This window comes from Aquarana catesbeiana, linkage group LG07, assembly GCF_042186555.1.
Source record: "Aquarana catesbeiana isolate 2022-GZ linkage group LG07, ASM4218655v1, whole genome shotgun sequence".
Taxonomy (NCBI): domain Eukaryota; kingdom Metazoa; phylum Chordata; class Amphibia; order Anura; family Ranidae; genus Aquarana; species Aquarana catesbeiana.
Window position 1 is genome coordinate 264,660,693 of NC_133330.1, and position 18,193 is coordinate 264,678,885.

General features: G+C 47.4%; 1 protein-coding gene across 3 annotated transcripts in view; it reads left to right on the plus strand.

The window, feature by feature from the left end:
* Positions 1-18,193, plus strand: part of AGL (amylo-alpha-1,6-glucosidase and 4-alpha-glucanotransferase) — a 204,577-nt gene that overhangs the window by 10,381 nt on the left and 176,003 nt on the right. Inside the window, exon 1 of one of the 3 annotated variants that reach the window (XM_073593288.1) lies at positions 11,772-11,916. The exons of 1 other annotated variant lie outside the window; for it this stretch is intronic. The gene's annotated coding sequence lies outside the window, so the exon portion shown is untranslated. Of the gene's footprint in view, positions 1-11,771; positions 11,917-18,193 lie in introns of those variants that run through there. One more of the 3 variants, XM_073593289.1, reaches the window with a different exon arrangement.

The following is an 18,193-nucleotide window of genomic DNA, read 5'->3' on the forward strand; positions in this document are numbered from 1 at the left end:
ACTTTACAAACCTAAAAAAAAAAAAAAAAAAAAAAGGGGAAAAAGTATTATTAGTATGGAAACATTGTTTTTAAAATGCATACTATATCATTCATGAGATCAAAGAGAAAAAGAATCCAGAAATCAGTTTGGGAGAACTCTGATTATGAACAGCAAAACACCTTCGTTCTTTAGAGCCTTCGTAAAGAAGAAATAAAATGCGCTGCATTCAACGATCACAGATTTGGCAGTGTGATGAATGTGCTACCTACAATACGAACACTAGTTTTACTAGACCGAGTGCTTCCGTTTAGTTTCTGCTTATGAGCATGCGTCGTTTTTTTGTCCGTCGGACTAGCATACAGACGAGCGGACTTCGGGGTCCGTCGTAGTTACGACGTAAAGATTTGAAGCATGCTTCAAATCTAAAGTCCGTCGGATTTGAGGCTAAAAAAGTACGTTGAAAGTCCGGAGAAGCCCACACACGATCGGATTACCAGCCAGCTTTAGTCCGTCAGCGTCTGTTGGACTTTTGTAGACGAAAAGTCCGACCGTGTGTACGCGGCATAACAGGTTTTCTTCTAAGAGTGCCCTCTATTTGGCTCCATCCAGCTTCCCTGTCTCTGCTAAAGAAAGGCATCCCCAGAACATGATGCTGCCACCACCATGTTTCACGGTGGGGATGGTGTGTTCAGGGTGATGTGCAGTGTTCGTTTTCTGCTACACAAAGCGTTTTGCTTTTAGGTCAAAAAGTTCAATTTTGGTCTCATCTGACCAGAGCACCTTCTTTCACATGTTTGCTGTGTCCCCCAGGTGACTTCTCGCAAACTGATTTCTTATGGCTTTCTTTTAACAATGGCTTTCTTTTTGCCACTCTTCCATAAATGTCAGATTTGTGGAGTTCATGACTAATAGTTGTCCTGTGGACAGATTCTCCAACCTAAACAGTGGATCTCTGCAGCTCCTTCAGAGTTACCATGGGTCTCTTGGTTGCTTCTCAGATTAATGCTCTCCTTGCCCAGCCTGTCAGTTTAGGTGGACGGCCATGTCTTGGAAGGTATGCAGTTGTGGCATACTCTTTTCATTTTCAGATGATGGATTGAACAGTGCTCTGTGAGATGTTCAAAGCTTGGGATATTTTTTTTATAACCTAACCCTGCTTTAAACTTCCCCACAACTTTATCCCTGACCTGTCTGGTGTATTCTTTGGCTTTCATGATGCTGTTTGTTCACAAAGGTTCTCTAACAAACCTCTGAGCAGCTGTATTTATACTGAGATTAAAATTACACACAGGTGGACACTATTTAGTAATTAGGTGACTTCTGAAGTCAATTGGTTCCACTAGATTTTAGTTATGGGTATCAGAGTAAAGAGGGCTGCATACAAATGCACGCCACACTTTTCACATATTTATTTGTAAAAAAATTTGAAAACCATTTATCATCTTTCTTCCACTTCACAATTATGTGCCACTTTGTCTTGGCCTATCACATAAAATCCCAATAAAATACATTTACGTTTTTTGTTGTAACATGGCAAAATGTGGAAAATTTCAAGGGGTATGAATACTATTTGGACACATTTTAGATTTTTTCAGGTGTTTACCAAAATATATTCAAGCTATATTTATATTATGGACATGGGCTGAAAGTGCACACTCTCAGGTTTGATTTGAGGGTATGTACATCCAAATCAAGGGAAGGGTTTAGGAATTACAGCATTAAGAGGTTGTAAAGGTTTTTTTTTTTTTTTTTAAACAACAAACATGTTATACTTACCTCCATTGTGCAGCTCGTTTTGCACAGAGTGGCCCCGAACCTGGTCTTCTGGGGTCCCTTGGGGGCTGTCCCAGCTCGTCCCCGCAAGAACTAAACACCTTCATGCGAGCTCCCTTGCATGGTGTTTAGTTCTTGCGGGCGCGCTCCCGTGATACAGCCGGCGGCTATAGCTGCTGACTGTATCACTCGGCCCCGCCCCCAGGCGCGCCGTGTCATTGGATGTGATTGACAGCAGCGCGAGCCAATGGCTGCGCTGCTTTCAATCCATCCACTCTAGCCAATTAACGGCCAGGCTGAGCGGCGAAGATGATGTCGGGAGCGAGCGCGGGACTTTTGAAGGGTCAGGTAAGTAAAACGGGGGGGCTGGGGGGGCTGGCATTGTCGGATGTTTTTTCACCTTAATGCATATGATGCATTAAGGTGAAAAAACGTGAACCTTTACAACCCCTTTAAGAATAGCCAACCCCCCCCCTTTTTCAAGGGACCAAAAGTAATTGAACAATTGAATCAAACGCTGTTTCATGGCCAGGTGTGGGCTACTCCTTTGTTATTTCTTCATCAATTAAGAAGGTAAAAGGTCTGGAGTTGATTCTAATGCCCTGTACACACAACTTTTTTTTCCGCCAACAAAACTGTGGATTGTTGTTCGAAGGTTGTTGGCTCAAACTTGTCTTGCATACGCACGGTCACACAAATGTTGGCCAACAATTACGAACGTGAGAACGCGGTGACGTATAACACGTACGACAAGCCGAGAAAAAGGAAGTTCAATAGTCAGTGCGGCTCCTTCTGCTTGATTCCGAGCATGCGTGAACTTTTGTGCGACGGACTTGTGTGCACACGATCGAACTTTCCGACAACAAAGTTTTGTTGGCGGAAAATTTGAGAACCTGCTAAGAAACATTTGTTGGCGGAAAGTCCGACAGCACGGTCGGAGTTTCCGACAACAAGCTCACATCCAACATTTCCCGTTGGAAAGTCTGACCGTGTATACGCGACATAATTTTGGTATTTGCATTTGGAATCTATTGCTGTGAACCTACATCATGCAATCAAAGAAGCTGTCCATGTAAGTGAAACAGGCTATTGTAAGGCTTCAAAAAAATGAAACAAATCCATCAGAGAAATAGCAGCAACATTAGGAGTGGCCAAATCAACAGTTTGTTACATTCTGAGGAAAGAAGAATGCACTACACTGGTGAGCTCAGCAACATGAAAAGGCCTAGACGTCCATGGAAGGCAACAGTTGTGGATGATCGCAGTATCCTCTCTATGGTAAAGAAAAACCCATTCACAATATCCAGACAAGTGAAGGACGCTCTCCAGGAGGTGGGCGCATCATTGTCAAAGTCTACAATCAAGAAAAGACTTCAGGAGTGCAAATACAGAGGGTTCACCACAAGGTGCAAACCATTCATAAGCAGGAAAAATAGAAAAGCCAGATTAGACTTTGCCAAAAAACATCTAAAAAAAACAGACCAGTTCTGGAAAAGCATTCTTTGGATGGATGAAACTAAGATTAATCTGTACCAGAATCACAGGGAAAAAAAAGTGTGGAGAAGGCTTGGAAGAGCTCATGATCCAAAGCACAAAACATCATCTATAAAACATGGTGGAGGCAGTGTGATGGCATGGGCATGCATGGCTTCCAGTGGCACTGGGTCATTGTTGTTTATTGATGATATGAAAGAAGACAGAAATAGCCGGAGGAATTCTGCAGTGTTTAGAGACATACTGTCAGCCCAGATTTAGCCAAATGCAGCAAAGTTGATTGGACGGAGCTTCACAGTACAGATGGACAATGATCCAAAACACCCTGCAACAGCAATCCAGGAGCTTTTGAAGGAAAAGAAGTGGAATATTCTGCAATGGCCGAGTCAATCACCTGATCTCAACCCAATTGAGTGTGCATTTCACTTGCTGAAGGCCAGTGGGTTCCCGTCCATTAGAGGCTCACAGGTGCCGCCCCCCTATTCACGGCCGCACCCCCCCCCCATTCATGCGTCCAGCTATTTTCAGGACGCCGGATGCATAAATTGCAATGGGGAGGGGGGGGGTTGAAGCACCGGATTGGAGCTAAAGGCTCTAATAGGCTTTAAAATAGGGTGGGCTCCGGGCTCAGAGCATTGTGTTACGAGCCCACCCAGGTGTGTTACAATAGCGAATGCATTATTGAAACACTGAACCTCCTCCCAGCCAATCAGGAAGCCCATCTGAGACCTGTTTCCTGATTGGCCGAAAAGGAGAAGCGTCCCGATTGGTCGCTGAGGAGGAGGGAGGAAACGGAAGCCGCCACCCGTGGATGCCCGCGGAGAGCAGGGGTTCGGGGGAAGCTGCCGCCTCCGTGAAGGGTAGCCGCCGCTGCCGCGTTGATGACCATGGGGAGCAGGGGAAGCCGCCGGTCAAGCCCAGGAGAAGCGCTGCCCGCTATAGATCGCAGCTCCGCCCATTCGCAGCGCCGGAGCTGCGAACCCGGAAGAAACGCCAAGGGAACGTGTCAGCTCCCTTATCGGTGACCGGGAGGTGATGCCGGCGCTTTGTTCTAAGGTAAGTAGTTCATAATGAGCTAGTATGCGGTGCATACTAGCTCATTATGCCTTTGCTTTACAGGTTTTTTATTTATGATTATATTAATGTCCAATTACATTTGAGCCCCTGAAAATGGGGGGACTGTGTATAAAAATGGTTGTAGTTTCTAAATTTTGTGCTGAAAGTCTGCAGTTCAAATTCATTTCTATTGTTTTGTTTTAATTTTATTCTGGTGGCATACAGAGCCAAAAGTATGAAAATTGTGCCTGTGTCCAAATATATGTGTACCTAATTGTTTTATGAATTACCCCTAATGTTTGAGGGTTTCCAGTATCTGAACAACGTAACTCTGGGCAATGTAATGTAACTCTGGGCAATGTAACGTGAGTCTGGGCAATGTAATGTAACTCTGGGCAATGTAATGTGAGTCTGGGCAATGTAATGTAACTCTGAGCAATGTAATATGAGTCTGGGCAATGTAATGTAACTCTGGGCAATGTGATGTAACCCTGGGCAGCAGTCTTTGTCATGATGAGTATGGAAGGCTCATTACACCTTACTGCAAAATATTATACAGACTTACAGTATATTATGTTAAACTCAATAGGTTTCCTGGCTTGCAGTTGTTCCTGGGTAGCATTAGCAGTGTTTATTCATTTATTTATTTAATTATGTATGTATTTGTCTGGAGTTCTTTTTTTTTTAAGTTGTTCTCCTTTTGTTTTGTGTTTAGATGTTTTAGTTTTTTATTTTATTTGTATATTACTATTTCATTTGTATTCACATTTTTTTTTCATTAACTGTTCAAATGGACGGGCAGATAGGGCTCTTCTCTTGATCAGTTCTACAATGTTTGCCTATTATATATCATAATTACAGATGATAGAAAGTTTATTATGAAACATTGCACAATATTATATAAGAAGAGTACATAAATTGCAAAATAAAAATAAAAACATTTCATTGTGGTAGAAATAAAAAAACAACTCATTTCTGATGCTTAAACGTAACGTGCATAACAGTGACCTCTAGTGGCAGTTAAACAGGATGGCGATTAAATTATCCAGCTCTATAAGCGGGAAGGTATGCATCCAACTGACACTACAGCCATGCCCTCTAGTGATTAAAATGAAAACTGACGAGCAAAATGTCCAGGCTATTGTCAGTCGTTGCCCCATTTATTTATTGTCCTTATTTACATATTACATTTACCTATTACAGACTTTTTTTTTCTTACAAGTAACATCAGTCTCTACATCCATAAACTCAAGTCTCCACCACTGTTAAAAGTTCCCCACTAGGAAAAAAATCAGTTTAAAATATTGAAAGTGGTTGTAAACCCTCACATACAGTATAACCACTGAAGTGAGTGGCCTCAGGGGATACACAGAGATTAAAAAAGTTCTCGTACTTAAGTTGTTCCTGTTTATTTGCAGTCTTCTCTTCTCTACATCCATTCAAAGTCCAGACTTTACAAAGCTTTTCTGAGAGTTCAGAAAAAGGGGGCGGAGAGCTGAAGTTACACTCTGCAGAGCTCAATGAGGAGAGCTCTGAGAGCTGATTGAAGGGAAGAGACACGCCCCCTTCACACAGCACACAGGAACAGATATGAGGCTGTCAATCAGCTGGAGCTCCGTCGCCTGCAACTTTTTTCTCTTGGTGTCAGGAAAACTTGTCAGAAGTGATTCATACTGATATCAGAGGAACGAGGCAGCAGACAGAATGACACTTAGTGCTCTGGATTGAGACTATAGAAGGATATGCTTTATTCACATTTCATGTCTGAGGTTTACAACAACTTTAATATAGACCAATAACATATAGACTACTGTATATTGTCAAAAGTATTGGGACACCTGATACACACATGAACTTGGCATCCCAGTTTTAGTCCATAGGGTTCAATATTGAGTTGGCCTACCCTTTGCAGCTATAACGACTTCAACTCTTCTGGGAAGGCTGTCCACATGGTTTAGGAGTGTGTCTATGGGAATGTTTGACCATTCTTCCAGAAGCGCATTTGTGAGGTCAGGCACTGATGTTGGATGAGAAGGCCTGGCTCGCAGTCTCCATTCTAATTCATCCCAAAGGTGTTCTATTGAGTTGTGGTCAGGACTCTGTGCAGGCCAGTCGAGTTCCTCTACCCCAAACTCGCTCATCCATGTCTTTATGGACCTTGGTTTGTGCACTGGTCTAAATCATTTGGTGGAGGGGGGATTATGGTGTGGGGTTGTTTTTCAGGGGTTGGGCTTGGTCCCAATGAAGGGAACTCTTTAGGCGTCAGCATACCAAGACATTTTGGACAATTTCATGCTACCAACTTTGTGGGAACAGTTTGGAGTTGGCCCCTTCCTGTTCCAACATGATTGAGCACCAGTGCACAAAGCAAGGTCCATAAAGACATGAATGAATGAGTCTGGGGTGGAGGAACTTTAAAAAAAAAAAGTTTTGCCTTTAGTTGTGTTTTAAATTGGCAGAATGTGTTTTGGGGCGTATTTGTAAATATGCACATGCTGTGTGTTAGGGATATCTTGTTAATTGACAACTTTGTGTAAAAAAAATAAAATGCTTCATGCTTCTTAAAAATACCCTTTGGGTGTTTGCTTTCCAAAATGGTCACTTTGTGGGTGTTTCTATCCTGGAGCTCCAGGTCCTCAAAAATGTAACAACTAATCAGCAAATTAGATACATAATTTGTGCCCCTTGAAAGTCTGAAGGTGCTCCTTGGATTCTAGTCACTCTATGCAGCTAGGCTCTGAAAAGATCTCACACATGTGGTATCCAATACTCCGAAGGAGCAGCAGAATGTGTTTTGGGGTATAATTCTAAGTATGTCCATGCTGTGTTTTAGAAACGTCTTATTAATTGACAGCTGTGTGTAAAAAAAATACATTTTTATTAGCTTCATTGTAGAATAACTTGTGGCAAAAAAATGTGATCCTCAAAATACTCACAATGCTTCTAATAAAATATGTTAGGGGTCTACTATGTAAAATGTGGTCATTTTGTGGGTGTGTCTATCTATCCTGGCACTTCAGACCTCAAGAAATGAGATAGGTACTCAGGAAATCAGATGCAAAATGTATGCCCCTTGAAAGTCTGAAGGTGCTTCTTGGGTTTTGGGCCCCTCTATGCACCTCTCTAATTATTTTCCAAAAGAGTTGTGGCAAAAAATTACAACTTCTGGAAAGAGAGGTGGAGAGGGGAGGTGGAGACACCTGGTGTATTCTGAGGAGCCCTGACCAATCCCCAATCTGGATTGACAGGGGGCAGGCCTCCTTAACCACATGCTGACCGGACCATAGCCGAAAGACGGCTGCAGCGCGTTCGGCTTATTCTGGGAGGGCGTCCATGGACGTCCTCCCAGAATCTTGCTCCCGCATGCCCCCGGGAATATCTGTGACCACGGATCACAGTAAATGGCTGCTGACAGCAGCCGTCTACCACATGATCGCTCCGTGAAATGACGGAGCGATCACTTGTAAACAAACCGGCGTCATGTCCAGTTCATCTTTCCCCTCCCCATACCGTTTGGTGCAGTGCGAGGGTAGAGGCGAGAGGTCAGGTGCAGCAGCGCTGTGGGCTGCATGTGTAGTGACCACAGCACTTATCTGTGCACTCATCCATCCACCCCATCCCATCCATACTCAGAAATACTTATCCATCCATCCATGCTTAGCAATACTCATCTATCCATCCATGCTCAGCAATACTCATCCATCCATCCATGCTCAGCAATACTCATCCATCCATCCATACTCAGCAATACTCATCAATCCATGCTCAGCCATCCATACTCAGCAATACTCATCCATGTTCAGCAATACTCATCCATCCATCCATTCATGCATCGGTAATACTCATCCATCCATCCATGTTCAGCCATCTATAAGCCATACTCAGCAATACTCATCCATCCATCCATGCTCAGCCACCCATACCCAGCCATCCACATTCATGGCTCAGCCATGCTTAGCCATCCTCATCCACGGCTTATCCATGCCACATCAGTTTGCATCCATGCCACTACAGTGCCTCAAAGTGTAATAGGTAGTTTAATTAGCTTTGAAATGTATGCCCCTAGAAAGCCTGATGAGGCTGTGTAAAAGTCTCACACATGTGGTATCGCCATACTCAGGAGGAGTAGCAGACAATGTTTTGGGATGTAATTTTTGGTATGTACATGCTATGTGTTAGAAATATTGTATAAATGGACAACTTTGTGTAAAAAAAAATAAAAAAATGCGTTTTTATTTTCTTTCCACATTTTCCAAAAACTTGTAAATGACATGTTCAAAAGACTCAATATGCCTCATAGATTATACGTTGGGGTGTTTTCTTTCCAAAATGGGGTCATTTTTTGGGCGTTTCCATTGCCCTGGTACTACAGGGCCTTCAAAATTGTAAGAGGTAGTCAGGAAATTAGATGTGTAATTTATGCTCCTAGAACGCCTGAAGGTGCTCCCTGCATGTTGGGCCTCTGTATGTGGCTACGCTGTGTAAAAGTCTCACACATGTGGTATCGCCATACTCAGGAGGAGTAGTAGAATGTATTTTGGGGTGTAATTTGTGGTATGCAGCTGTATAAAATTTGGCCAAAATTTATGAAGAAACATTATTAATTGGCAAAATTTTATAACTGAAGCAAAGAAAAAAATATATTTTTTTACAGAATTTTCTGTCTTTTTTCATTTATAGTGCAAAAAATTAAAAACCCAACGGTGATTAAATGCCACCAAAAGAAAGCTCTATTTGTGTGAAAAGGACAAACATTTCATATGGGTACTGTGTTGCATGACTGACTAATTGTCATTCAAAGTGTGAGAGCACTGAAAGCTGAAAATTGGTCGTGTTAGGAAGGGGGTTTAAGTGCCCAGTCGTCAAGTGGTTAAATACCCAGGGTCAGCCCAGATGGGGAGGAGTTGATGGAGATGGAGTGTTATGCTATTGGGGAGTAACTGTCATTTATGGCAGTTACTCCCATTGGGAGTATCACAGTTCTGAAAACTGAAAAATGGCCTGGACAGGAAGGGGGTTTAACATGCTGGTCTTCAAGTGGTTAAAGCAATGAGATACAGAAGATATTTGCACTGACCATATAGCCTACAACCTAAAGCCAAAATGTTTTTTTCTGGCCACATACCATGCTGTTTATGTGCTTTGGGTCTATACTGCCATTGTTCCACTTTCAGACTCTCCACCCCCCATCCTCAATGACATTGTCTGGCCATGATGTTAGGGCTCTTTCACACTGGGGCGGTTTTCAGGCGCTATTGCGCTAATAATAGCGCTTGCAAACCGACCCGAAAGTGCCGCTGCTTTGTCTCCAGTGTGAAAGCCCTGAGGGCTTTCACACTGGAGCGGTGCGCTGGCAGGACGGTAAAAAAAGTCCTGCTAGCAGCATCTTCGGATCGGTGAAGGAGCGGAGTGTATACCGCTCCTTCACCGCTCCTGACCATTGAAATCAATGGGGCAGCGCGGCTACACCACCGGCAAAGCGCCTCTGCACAGGCGCTTTGCAGTGGTTTTTAACCATTTCTCGGCCGCTAACGGGGGGTAAAACCGCTCCCCGCTAGCGGCCGCATACCGACGGTAAAGCGCCGCTTACAATATCGGCGCTTTACCGCCGACGCTGCCCCCGCCCCAGTGTGAAAGGGCCCTTAGACCATAAGTGATGCCAGTTAGAAGTGAAGACAGTGCAGTCAGCACCTGAACAGATGTGGAGAAGGACAGCACTGCTGGTGCACTGTACTATACATGCATAGTGCCTAAGATATTGCTCCTCAGCCGTACAACCGGGTTTAGGAAAAAAAAAACCTAACCTTCTGGTTTGCACTCAGCATTCTTTTTTAACATGCTGCACTTTAACCTTCTTAGAATGATCTTAACTATGATAGTGGCTGACCCTAGTTTGCTGAGCTGCCTGCTCTCACTCCTCTACCCTACCCTAAAACTTGTCTATCAGGGCAACTTTCTCTGTGCTACCTCATTATTTCCATGCCTATATTTTCAATGTTTGAAACATTTATAGACAAAAGGATGGCTGCCAGGGTTGCCAACCTCCCGCAGCATTTTTTCCTGACAAAACATGGAAAATTTAACAGTGGTAAATTTATACTGAGCTAGAACAAACACACTCAGAGCCCCCACCTACTATAGGCTGTTCCTTTCCGAAGCATTTTCCTTATGGGCTTTTTTTTAGTTTTGGATAGTGGAGAGGGATTGGAAAACCTGTTAGCTTTTATAGCTGTTTGTGTTCCCATTAGGTAGATTCACCCTCTCTATTTGTTCTGTTTACCATTATCACCAAAAATGAAAGTAAAAAAAACACATTTTGGGTTGTCACCAGAACAATTATAGAGGCAAAATCTTCCACTGCAAAAGTATTAGTAAATATAAACTGCTAAATACATTTTCTCATCAGCAGTATATTGCAGTCTTGTGACTTCTATCAGTGTCTAGTTAAAGCTTGAAAGGGGAAAATGTAATTCTCCCATGATTGTCCTATGAGGATGCAGGACCCCTGACCCTTTGTCTGGACAGTGCTGATTGGCCCTGTGCTGATCGCATTCTCCCAAAAAAAACCCCTCTAGCAATACACACCAAACTGAGTATGTGCAGCTTGTCCTCTAGCCTCTGTACTATCTATGGTTTGGGGACTGTGGAGGAAGGGGAGGATCAGAGAAGACAGGATCAAACAGCCTTTTTACACAAGGCAGAGGATTAACCCCTTAAGTTCCACAGTGAGTATAACAAGCATGCTTTACAGCATATACAGACTGATTTTACTGTTGTGGGTTTAGTAACACTATAACAGGCTTGCTGTGGCAAGGAGACAACACTGGACAAGTACTTTTCCCAAATGCATTGGTTAATGTACAGGCATACATTTAGACATGCACAACCAGAATGCAACATATTCCTGCTCCCAGGAGTGAATGGTATTGGCGTACAGCTGCAACCAGCATCCTGAATTAATCAATGACAGGTGACAGACACAGGGGCTGTAATCCTGTATCCCCACATCTGATCGGTTACAAGCGTCCAGGGGTGGCTATGCAGCCCAGGTCACAAACTATTTGCAACCAGGGCTGCTGGTCTGCCCCCATATGAGTTTAACCACTTGGATGTGCGGTTACAGGATTACAGCTGCGGCCGTTGTCAGCCTGTCATTGATTTGTACAGACTACTGGTCGCAGCTGCACGCAAAAACCTGTGATTCCTGGGTGCAGAAACACACTGGATTCGTTAGGTCTATGCCTGAATGTTTCCATGTGCATGAGCCCCATTAGAGGTATGTAGTGTCCACTCTTGGATCACTGTTCTACAGTGTGGGCTTTTATGCACTAGATCTCCTGTGTTCTATAACTGATGGGTTTAGCTGTACTATTGGACTGTTCATCTAAAAACTCATAATAAACACATTAAAATGCATTATAGGCATCTGCTGCAAGCTTATCATAGCAAGCCAAGCTAGTTCAACAATACAAACAGCTGCTCAAAAAGCACAACTCTGTTCTCTGTTCGTGTGCTAATAAAGTTGCTTAAGGACAAAAAAATTGAACGAACTTTATTGTCCTTGAAGAGTCTGACAATAGGCATTGTGGGAGCAGCCGAGGTGATAGGAAGGTGAGAGCTGTTTATAGATGTCTGTATGGATTTTGTTGTGTGTTGTAGGGCGGGGCCGTGTGTTTAACCCTTCATTGCCGCCTCCGTGACTACTGACACGATTAGGTTCCGTGTGAGAGGATTGTACGAGAGGGAGAGACATTGATCTGTGGGCACCACTGCAGAGGCTTCCAGGCGCAGGAGCAAAGCATCCTGGGATTTGTAGTCTGCAGGCAGCTAAGAGGGTTTCATGCATTGATGTTGTGTTTATTGTCATTCTTTACAGATCCTGTGTACATAATACCTATACACCTAATATATAGAGGGGGGTATTATGGTGTTTACTGTCTGTACTAAAGAGGTGCAGTTATATCCAGGACAGTGTCTTCCTGTACATGATTTTATAATGATGAGAATGTAGAGTCTGCCATGGCACACCTCCACCAGTGTTCTGTCTATCAGGTGACCCAATGATGTCATTACTTTGTACTGCACTGTCCAACACTGCCACGCCCTCCACCGCACTGACACACCCTTCTACACTCCACCACCGCCGCCACACTGACACACCCCTCTCTATTCTCCACCACCACCACACTGACACACCCTTCTTCACTCTCCACCACCGCCACACTGACACACTCCTCTCTATTCTCCACCACCGCCACACTGACACACTCCTCTCTATTCTCCACCACCACCACACTGACACACTCCTCTCTATTCTCCACCACCACCGCACTGACACACTCCTCTCTATTCTCCACCACCACCACACTGACACACCCCTCTCTATTCTCCACCACCACACTGACACACCCCTCTCTATTCTCCACCACCACCACACTGACACACCCTTCTTCACTCTCCACCACCGCCACACTGACACACTCCTCTCTATTCTCCACCACCGCCACACTGACACACTCCTCTCTATTCTCCACCACCGCCACACTGACACACCCCTCTCTATTCTCCACCACCACCACACTGACACACCCCTCTCTATTCTCCACCACCACCGCACTGACACACCCCTCTCTATTCTCCACCACCACCGCACTGACACACTCCTCTCTATTCTCCACCACCACCGCACTGACACACCCCTCTCTATTCTCCACCACCACCACACTGACACACCCCTCTCTATTCTCCACCACCACCGCACTGACACACTCCTCTCTATTCTCCACCACCACCGCACTGACACACTCCTCTCTATTCTCCACCACCACACTGACACACTCCTCTCTATTCTCCACCACCACCACACTGACACACTCCTCTCTATTCTCCACCACCACCACACTGACACACTCCTCTCTATTCTCCACCACCACACTGACACACTCCTCTCTATTCTCCACCACCACCACACTGACACACTCCTCTCTATTCTCCACCACCGCCGCACTGACACACCCCTCTCTATTCTCCACCACCACACTGACACACTCCTCTCTATTCTCCACCACCACCGCACTGACACACTCCTCTCTATTCTCCACCACCGCACTGACACACCCCTCTCTATTCTCCACCACCACCACACTGACACACTCCTCTCTATTCTCCACCACCACCACACTGACACACTCCTCTCTATTCTCCACCACCGCCGCACTGACACACCCCTCTCTATTCTCCACCACCACCGCACTGACACACCCCTCTCTATTCTCCACCACCACCACACTGACACACCCCTCTCTATTCTCCACCACCACACTGACACACTCCTCTCTATTCTCCACCACCACCACACTGACACACTCCTCTCTATTCTCCACCACCACCACACTGACACACTCCTCTCTATTCTCCACCGCCGCCACACTGACACACTCCTCTCTATTCTCCACCACCACCACACTGACACACCCCTCTCTATTCTCCACCACCACCACACTGACACACCCCTCTCTATTCTCCACCACCACCGCACTGACACACCCCTCTCTATTCTCCACCACCACCACACTGACACACTCCTCTCTATTCTCCACCACCACCACACTGACACACTCCTCTCTATTCTCCACCACCACCACACTGACACACTCCTCTCTATTCTCCACCACCACCACACTGACACACTCCTCTCTATTCTCCACCACCGCCGCACTGACACACCCCTCTCTATTCTCCACCACCACACTGACACACTCCTCTCTATTCTCCACCACCACCGCACTGACACACTCCTCTCTATTCTCCACCACCGCACTGACACACCCCTCTCTATTCTCCACCACCACCACACTGACACACTCCTCTCTATTCTCCACCACCACCACACTGACACACTCCTCTCTATTCTCCACCACCGCCGCACTGACACACCCCTCTCTATTCTCCACCACCACCGCACTGACACACCCCTCTCTATTCTCCACCACCACCACACTGACACACCCCTCTCTATTCTCCACCACCACACTGACACACTCCTCTCTATTCTCCACCACCACCACACTGACACACTCCTCTCTATTCTCCACCACCACCACACTGACACACTCCTCTCTATTCTCCACCGCCGCCACACTGACACACTCCTCTCTATTCTCCACCACCACCACACTGACACACCCCTCTCTATTCTCCACCACCACCGCACTGACACACCCCTCTCTATTCTCCACCACCACCGCACTGACACACCCCTCTCTATTCTCCACCACCACCACACTGACACACTCCTCTCTATTCTCCACCACCACCGCACTGACACACCCCTCTCTATTCTCCACCACCACCGCACTGACACACTCCTCTCTATTCTCCACCACCACCGCACTGACACACTCCTCTCTATTCTCCACCACCACCACACTGACACACCCCTCTCTATTCTCCACCACCACCGCACTGACACACTCCTCTCTATTCTCCACCACCACCGCACTGACACACTCCTCTCTATTCTCCACCACCACCGCACTGACACACTCCTCTCTATTCTCCACCACCACCGCACTGACACACTCCTCTCTATTCTCCACCACCACCGCACTGACACACCCCTCTCTATTCTCCACCACCACCACCACCGCACTGACACACTCCTCTCTATTCTCCACCACCACCACACTGACACACTCCTCTCTATTCTCCACCACCACCACCACACTGACATGCTCCTCTCTATTCTCCACCACCACCACACTGACACGCTCCTCTCTATTCTCCACCACCACCGCACTGACACACTCCTCTCTATTCTCCACCACCGCCGCACTGACACACCCTTCTACACTCCACCAACACCACCGCACTGACACACTCCTCTCTATTCTCCACCACCACCACACTGACACACTCCTCTCTATTCTCCACCACCACCGCACTGACACACCCCTCTCTATTCTCCATCACCACCACACTGACACACCCCTCTCTATTCTCCACCACCACCACACTGACACACCCTTCTACACTCCACCACCACCACCGCACTGACACACTCCTCTCTATTCTCCACCACCACCGCACTGACACACCCTTCTTCACTCTCCACCACCGCCACACTGACACACTCCTCTCTATTCTCCACCACCGCCACACTGACACACTCCTTTCTATTCTCCACCACCACCGCACTGACACACTCCTCTCTATTCTCCACCACCGCCACACTGACACACTCCTCTCTATTCTCCACCACCGCACTGACACACTCCTCTCTATTCTCCACCACCACCGCACTGACACACTCCTCTCTATTCTCCACCACCACACTGACACACTCCTCTCTATTCTCCACCACCGCCGCACTGACACACCCCTCTCTATTCTCCACCACCACCACCGCACTGACACACTCCTCTCTATTCTCCACCACCACCGCACTGACACACTCCTCTCTATTCTCCACCACCACCGCACTGACACACTCCTCTCTATTCTCCACCACCACCACACTGACACACCCCTCTCTATTCTCCACCACCACCACCGCACTGACACACTCCTCTCTATTCTCCACCACCACCGCACTGACAGACTCCTCTCTATTCTCCACCACCACCGCACTGACACACTCCTCTCTATTCTCCACCACCACCACCACACTGACACACTCCTCTCTATTCTCCACCACCGCCGCACTGACACACCCCTCTCTATTCTCCACCACCGCACTGACACACTCCTCTCTATTCTCCACCACCACACTGACACACTCCTCTCTATTCTCCACCACCACCACACTGACACACCCCTCTCTATTCTCCACCACCACCATCCTGACACACTCCTCTCTATTCTCCACCACCACCACACTGACACACTCCTCTCTATTCTCCACCACCGCCGCACTGACACACTCCTCTCTATTCTCCACCACCACCACACTGACACGCTCCTCTCTATTCTCCACCACCGCCACACTGACACAATCCTCTCTATTCTCCACCACCACCACCACACTGACATGCTCCTCTCTATTCTCCACCACCACCACACTGACACGCTCCTCTCTATTCTCCACCACCGCCACACTGACACACTCCTCTCTATTCTCCACCACCGCCACACTGACACACTCCTCTCTATTCTCCACCACCGCCACACTGACACAATCCTCTCTATTCTCCACCACCACCGCACTGACACACCCTTCTTCACTCTCCACCACCGCCACACTGACACACTCCTCTCTATTCTCCACCACCGCCACACTTACACACTCCTCTCTATCCACCACCGCCACATTGACACACTCCTCTCTATTCTCCACCACCACCGCACTGACACACTCCTCTCTATTCTCCACCACCACCACACTGACACACTCCTCTCTATTCTCCACCACCACCACACTGACACACTCCTCTCTATTCTCCACCACCACCACACTGACACACTCCTCTCTATCCACCACTGCCGCACTGACACAACCTTCTTCACTCTCCACCACCGCCGCACTGACACACTCCTCTATCCACCATCTCTGACACACTCCTCTCTATCCACCACCGCTGCACTGACACACCCTTCTTCACTCTCCACCACCGCATCACTGACCCACGCCTCTCTATCCACCACCGCCGCACTAACGCTCTCCTCTCTTTCCTCCACCACTAACGCACTCGTCTCTATCCTCCACCACTAACACACTCCTCTCTATCCTCCACCACTAACGCACTCCTCTCTATCCTCCACCACTGCCACCACCACCGTACTAATCCACTCCTCTCTATCCACCACAGCCGTACTGACGTACTCCTCTCTATCCACCACCACTAACGCACTCCTCTCTGTCCTCCACCACTAATGCACTCCTTTCTATCCTCCACCACTAACGCACTTCTCTCTATTCTCCACCACTGACGCACTCATCTCTATCCTCCACCACCGCCGCACTGATCCACTCCTCTCTATCCACCACCGCCGCACTCCTCTCTATCCACCACCACCGCACTAACACACTCCCCTCTATCCACCACCGCACGCCTCTCTATCCACCATCGCCTCACTGACCCACTCCTCTCTATCCACCACCGTCGCACTTCTCTCTATCCACCACCACCGCACTAACACACTCCCCTCTATCCACCACCGCACGCCTCTCTATCCACCACCGCCACCGCACTGACACACTCCTCTCTATCCACCACCGCACCACTGACACACTCCTCTCTATCCACCACCGCAGCACTGACACACTCCCCTCTATCCACCACCGCACACCTCTCTATTCACCACCGCCACCACACTGACACACTCCTCTCTATCCACCACCGCCGCACTGACACACTCCTCTCTATCCACCACCGCCGCACTGACACACCCTTCTTCACTCTCCACCACCGCTGCACTGACACACTCCTCTATCCACCATCACTGACCCACGCCTCTCTATCCACCACCGCCGCACTAACGCACTCCTCTCTTTCCTCCACCACTAACGCGCTCCTCTCTATCCTCCACCACTAACACACTCCCCTCTATCCACCACCGCACGCCTCTCTATCCACCCCTGCCACCGCACTGACCCACTCCTCTCTATCCACCATCACCTCACTGACCCACTCCTCTCTATCCACCACCGTTGCACTTCTCTCTATCCACCACCACCGCACTTCTCTCTATCCACCGCCACCGCACTTCTCTCTATCCACCGCCACCGCACTTCTCTCTATCCACCGCCACCGCACTTCTCTCTCTCCACCGCACTTCTCTCTATCCACCGCCACCGCACTTCTCTCTACCTATCCACCACCACACTCCTCTCTATCCACCACCACCGCACTGACTCACTCCTCTCTATCCACCACCACCGCACTGACAC